We start from the raw sequence: 6,423 nt of genomic DNA, 5'->3' as shown, positions 1-6,423 counted from the left end.
CAAAATAAAAGAGCAATAGATATTTTTTAATCGCAGTTTTAGACACCATGGACAAAATATTTCAATATAAAATTAACATAATGACATCATTTACAGTAGTATCAAAATCAAAATACTTAGGAATGAATTTGACAAAATAACTAAACTATAAATTACAGCTAGCTATGAACTACTTACTACTCAATAGACGAGTAACCTTGAAAAATTAAAATTTAAATAAACAGATTATTGAACTACATACATAGCTTGGAAGACTTTATAGCTTCGTTTCAATCCCAGTCATAATCTCAGCAAGAAATTTTGTAAACTTGACAAACTTTACAATTTATTGGAAATGCCATTTACCTAGAATAGCCAGAAGTATTTTGAAAAATAATTTAAAGGTGGTCAGACACTTACCTTTTCACTTTCAAGACTTACTATAAAACTGTAGTAATCATGGCATTGGCATGAGAGCATTTTATTGTATTTGACTTATATTAAAATATTTAATTAAAAATCTAAAGAATATGGGCTTCCCTGGTGGTGCAGTGGTTGAGAGTCCACCTGCCAATGCAGGGGACACGGGTTCGTGCCCCGGTCCGGGAAGATCCCACATGCCGCGGAGCAGCTGGGCCCGTGAGCCATGGCCGCTGAGCCTGTGCGTCCGGAGCCCGTGCTCCACAACGGGAGAGGCCACAACAGTGAGAGGCCCGCGTACCTCAAAAAAAAAAAAATCTAAAGAATAGTGATGTGTAATTACAGTGACAGCTTCTCTCTCCTATAATCTAGCAAAGTATCATTCCTTACATTTAAAACATGTCAGAAATATTATGTTTCATCTGAAAGGCATATTCTTGCTGGGATGGGTAAATTTTGATGTTTCCCTTTAATAACTATTTTCCCACCATTGTATTGTGCTTCTCGAATAACACTAAAAATGAGGCTGACAGAGACTCTTGCCTTCCTGTCCTCCAAACATTCATTTGCAGTTCATACTTCCTTGTGTCCTCATCCACCAATGATATACCGGTTGGACAAAGAATTAATGATCCTCAGCACTACAAGCTGTAAGCAGCATATGGAGACTGAAGAGAGCAAAAGATTTTGATAACAGGGCAACTTAAAGAACGTGCTGAAACTGTGGCCAGAGCAATAACCAACTCTTTTCTCTGTAGCCCGAGGGGGGGAAAATTCACTTTTTAAAGTAAAATTTTAAATTTTACTGTAACTTGTATGTTATATCAAGATGAAGTAGAAACAGCCAACCTCTCAGGCCATAGAAGATGATTTAATCAGGAAAAGACTGAATTGTGAAATGAGTCTACTTTCAGTTCTTATCTAACTCATGTACTTTGTGAAGTTTTTCTCCCATACCCTTAGACCCGGTCTCTCAGGTTTCCAAATGTTGCTGCTACCAGATTGCTACAGAGACTGTTTTTTTGCCCCAGGTCCCTTCATACTGTCCTCATTCCACAGCTGCAGGTTCTGACCATCTGGCAGGCTCCTTCTAAATAGTATCAGTGTGTCATCTGTCACATCTCACATCCCCTGAGGATATCTTGAACAATTGCTCATCCTAAGCAATAATCACACCTCTTAAGGCCAAGAACAAGTTGTTTATATATCTGCACTGCCCCCAGCATTATCTATGCATTTAAATTGAAAACTTAAATAAGCATTCTACAGCTAGCTATTAACTGCTACTCAATAGACCAGTAACCCCTAGGTGTGTCGGCCAGATAATATTAATGCAAACTACAAGAAACCATCCCAGGTTATTTTGTTCTGGTGGGCATTAATCAAGAAAAGTGATATATCGCTTCGGGTACAGAGATGAATTATGTGGAAATGTTAGGACATCTTTGTATAACAGGTTTCCCCTTCAAGTGACGTCTTCTTTTGAGCAATGAAAGTGTTGAGTAATGAGCACAGATTTCATGGAATTTTAAGAGAGAAAATTAAACTTAGAAGCCAATCGTGTCCAAATGTCCTCACCTAGTTCTCTCCTGTATAATCGAGCAAACCATTAAATCTGACCTCGTGTGACCTTCTAAGAACTTTATAAATATAATGTTGTATTGAGAATGAAAAGGTGTTCTAGCAAACCTATGAATAAAGAGAATAAGTTCTTAAACACCCCCAGATAATACTGATGACATTTTGCACAGGGTTGATATGGAAGCAGAGGTGTGAGGTTTGAGAAACCACTGGTGATAGCAGTAAAGCATCTAACCTAAAAGCTCTGACCCCCTTGGTAGAATGAATGTCGTATCAGAACAGAAAAAGTAAATATGTGTGTACATATATGATTACATATGTCTACATGTTGTGCTTTAACAGAAATGGTACTTTTCAACAATGGATTCTTTTCCACCAGAATTACTCATATTTGATTTTAAAACTAAATGCCAACAATTTGCTACTTGGTTTGCATCCCCTTGCCAAATTCATTGCCTATAAAATGAGTTGCAGGCTGCACAGAGGGGGCGCTTTCCAGTTGTGTCTTCCTTTGCCACAGCCACAGCCATCACACACATACACACAGGCCCACACCAATGTATCTTCCATCTCCCTAGCCGACAAAACCTTCTTCAGGGTAGATTCTCCAATTGCTGAGTCTGAATTGAGCACGGTAGAGACAGTGGTGCAGGCGGTGGAAATGTCTTCATCATGAGATGACAGGAGTAAAAATATTTTCTGTGTATAAAATGCTTTATTTAACAGAAGGCAGACTATCTATAATTGTAATCCATTTACTCATTATAAAATATTTTGTAATTAGGAATTGAGTAACAAAATATTTTTAATTTTGCCAATGAATGTAGGTATCATTAGCCAGATTATGGGAAAGGAGAATTACATGTCGAAGCTATTTTGCAGCATTAAAATCCTCCCTTTGGAAGTCAATCCTTAATTTCATGAATATTATACTTGATTTTATAACTCCCCATCAGTGATATGATCCGAGGTCTTGGTGATAGCATTAGGCAATATGGCTTTGTGTGTAGCCACATTACCACAATTATGCAAAGACTACATTGTCTAATCTTCCAGTTTCCTAAGTCAGTTCATCTTGAGTGATCTTTTATGTAGCTATGAGTGTGGTCACTTTAGTCACTGAAAAATGTCTCCTATTTTCAGGAACTTTGTTGAAATATTATTTGCAATATTATTCAGACTTGATATAAAACACAAGTAAATTATACATAAAAAATAACAAAAACAAAAAAGCAACACTATCCATATGCATATGTCTGCAATCAGTTTGACCTATGAAAGTAGAGGTCAGAAAACTGAAAGTAGAGTTGGCTGTCATTCACAAAAAGTGTTGTACTATTTGGACTCTTGGAGCCACTCTTTTATTTATTAGATAGAATCCATAGATAGAAGAAAGAAATGGTGGAATACAGTTCTAGTAAAGAATATGTGTATTTACTGGAAGATAGAATAGAAATAAAAAAAATAAAGAAATGAGGGAAATAGTTTTCAGAAGAAATAGAAGAGGGGTCAATCATAAACCTAGGCAGGTAAGCATTTAAAAAAAAAAAAACCAAAAATATATGGTTCATGGGGTGGAATACCAGGTTGAAAGTGAAGTGATAGGACTTGAAAAATGTCATTATCGTTGGTGTCTGTTTTCAGTTGTCCTTCATAAACCATAGAATAAATTCATCACTGAATGTTAATAACACCTTACCATCTACCTTCTGGTAACACCAAACACAAATCTAGGTAATTGCATTTCCTTAACGGTGCACTTATTGGTTTTTCAATGTCATGTTCTTAAGTGCTATACTATGTTGGAATTTCCTGTTGAACAGAGCTATAGCCTTTTGAAACAAATTGTTTCATGAGAGCAGAGACGTAGACTGGAACCAAAATAACAGTTTACTGATGGTGATAAAAATTGAAAACAGGTTGCAAGAAATAAATTTGGACACCTAAAGATATATTTCTATACTCTTACCCAAATCCTCATAATGAAACTGGAAAACATGGGGCAAATACACATTATTTCCTATGGAGAATAAAGAATTATTTTACATACATACCTGTGTACATACACAAATATGAAAATATATATACATAGTATAAATTGAAAATGTCATAAATATATTAATTTTATAAACATAATGAGGGATCTTAAGGACAAGGCAAATGGAAAAAGCTATTCACTAGTTCATAATAAAATATTATTAAATATTGTATCCTTCTGCAATATTAATTACATAATCCCTCAATTGTAAGATGCACATTTTCCCATATCTTTATGTATCTGTAGGTAGGACACATCTTAAGTTCAATGGCATATTAAAATTGTCATTGGCAGGTGATAGTCACAATGACACCAGTGTCACAGCCTGCATATGGGGGAAACCTTACTATTTTTGTTAGTGTGACTAGACACCCTCAGCCATTTGAAATTTCAATCAACAATAATTTAAGGATTATTTGAAGAGAAACCATGAGTCTTGCCTACTGTCCTGCAAACATTTCATTGTCACATTTAGAGGAGGTAAAAAATCAGGATCTCAAAAATTGGGGGACAGATATAAATGTATTGGGGAGAAAAAATCTCAGCTATTATAAAACATTTTTTTTAATGCCATACCACTAACAGTACTGACAGCACAGAGGAGGATATGGAATGGAAAACAGACGTTAAAAACTTTAGGAGAAAAATTATTTGGAAGAGTTGGATTCTATAAGTGAAAAAATATATGAGTTGATTATATTATAGAAATCTATGTCTAAATATAAATGAGTTATTTTGTAAATAAGTCATAAGAAAGCACCATGTTATAGATAATTGTCATTTTTGTCTCTTTTTTCAATAATCTTAGCCCTACATAAAATAATTGTGTATTTTAAAATGATGATATCTAAGATTTGATAAAACGTGTCTAACAGCCTAGAATTTTTCACTCAGGACAAAATGGTGTTTTAAACTCATAAGTACAAATATAGTAGTCAAAAAGCAAGAAGAAGAGTATCAACTGAAGAGAAAACACAACCTAAAAGTTGCATATTAAGTTTTATTTGGATGTCTTACTGAATACTATAGCCTGGGAGACAGGCCTCTCAGGTATCTCTTTGGAGCAGTTCCTTAGAGTTAAGGGAGGAGCCAGGAGTTTTTTGCTGGGGGGAAAAAAACATGTAGTTGAAGATCAAAAGATTACTGCTAATCACAAAGAACAGACATCTCAAGTTAATAATTTTAGTGCTTTTCTATGTAGAGGAAGATGCAAGATTCTGGATTCATTGGAACTATTCCTTAGATATGAAGCTTAACTATCTAGGGCCAGTATCCAAAGTCCAGAATGCTTCCTGTTTGTCTCCATCCTGAATTCCTTTCAGGGCATACCATGGGTGGAAGGGAGCAGCTGTAGTGGCTGATGGCTTGATCCTTGTAGAAGAAAGATAGGCAACATTCTTTCTTTACTGGAATGGCAGGCAACAATCCCTGTCTGCAAGAGAAGTCAGAAAACTATTATCCTGCACTAAAATGTTTCCAGTTTTTAACTAAAGTTAAAAGTTGTGAAGTTTGAAATGAATAACATTTTATGTTGTATTTTAAACAGTTATATTGTAATATGGGTATGAGAATTTCTTGTACTAATTATATTGAATTATGGTTATTTTCATCAATTACCTATTTTTCAGGGGCATTGGGAGACTACCTGTTAAAAAATTTAATTTTTGTTACACCACCTGAAGTTTAATTACAGCTAGCCAGCTCAATAACCTGTTGTTTTATTACAATGTTTGCAAATTTCATTTTAAGAAATTAATACATCCGAGTCTCAGAATCAGCAAATAGTATTGCAATACAATTCACATGTTAATGTAATATTTATATAGTAATATAAGAACAGATTTAACATAATTTATAGATATAACTCCAAGAAGCTAATGATATATGAATCATCTAAAATAATTATATATGCACATGTATGTCTTCAGGTGGAACTTCTTTTTATTTTGTCATTTTAACTAATATTTTTAAAGTTTTTTACTGGTTCATATTTAATCCCAATTAATTAATGTTTATTTTTAAATCACTGTAAGAAGAAACACTGCTTTTTGCATATAGTTTAAGTCTAACATCTGCCAATTATTTATATATATACACTTAATTTTAGCTCCAATTATGCCAACTTCTTGAGAAAATTGCTTGTAAAAGGTATCACTGGCACTTGAAAATCAAGGGAAGACTCAACCCTAAAATATTCATTAACCTACTGGTTAAATTTCAGAGAATAGTTATCTCTTTTGTTTGAAAACTTTTACTAGATCAATTTGTTATTTTCAGAATAACCTAGGTAATTACTATAGCGGAGAAAATTTGGCACCCCAAAATGTCTGTTTGGCATGTGAATTATTTTGAGCTGAAAACAAGGCCAAACAGACTCAGGAAGAGACTTTGACCTTTCCCCTAAC

Source organism: Delphinapterus leucas, unplaced genomic scaffold, assembly GCF_059928025.1.
Source record: "Delphinapterus leucas isolate spDelLeu-1000000601 "Yukka" unplaced genomic scaffold, BTC_Dleu_Yukka2 spDelLeu_asBTCV2_sq40, whole genome shotgun sequence".
Classification (NCBI taxonomy): Eukaryota; Metazoa; Chordata; class Mammalia; order Artiodactyla; family Monodontidae; genus Delphinapterus; species Delphinapterus leucas.
This window is presented reverse-complemented; position numbering follows the sequence as displayed.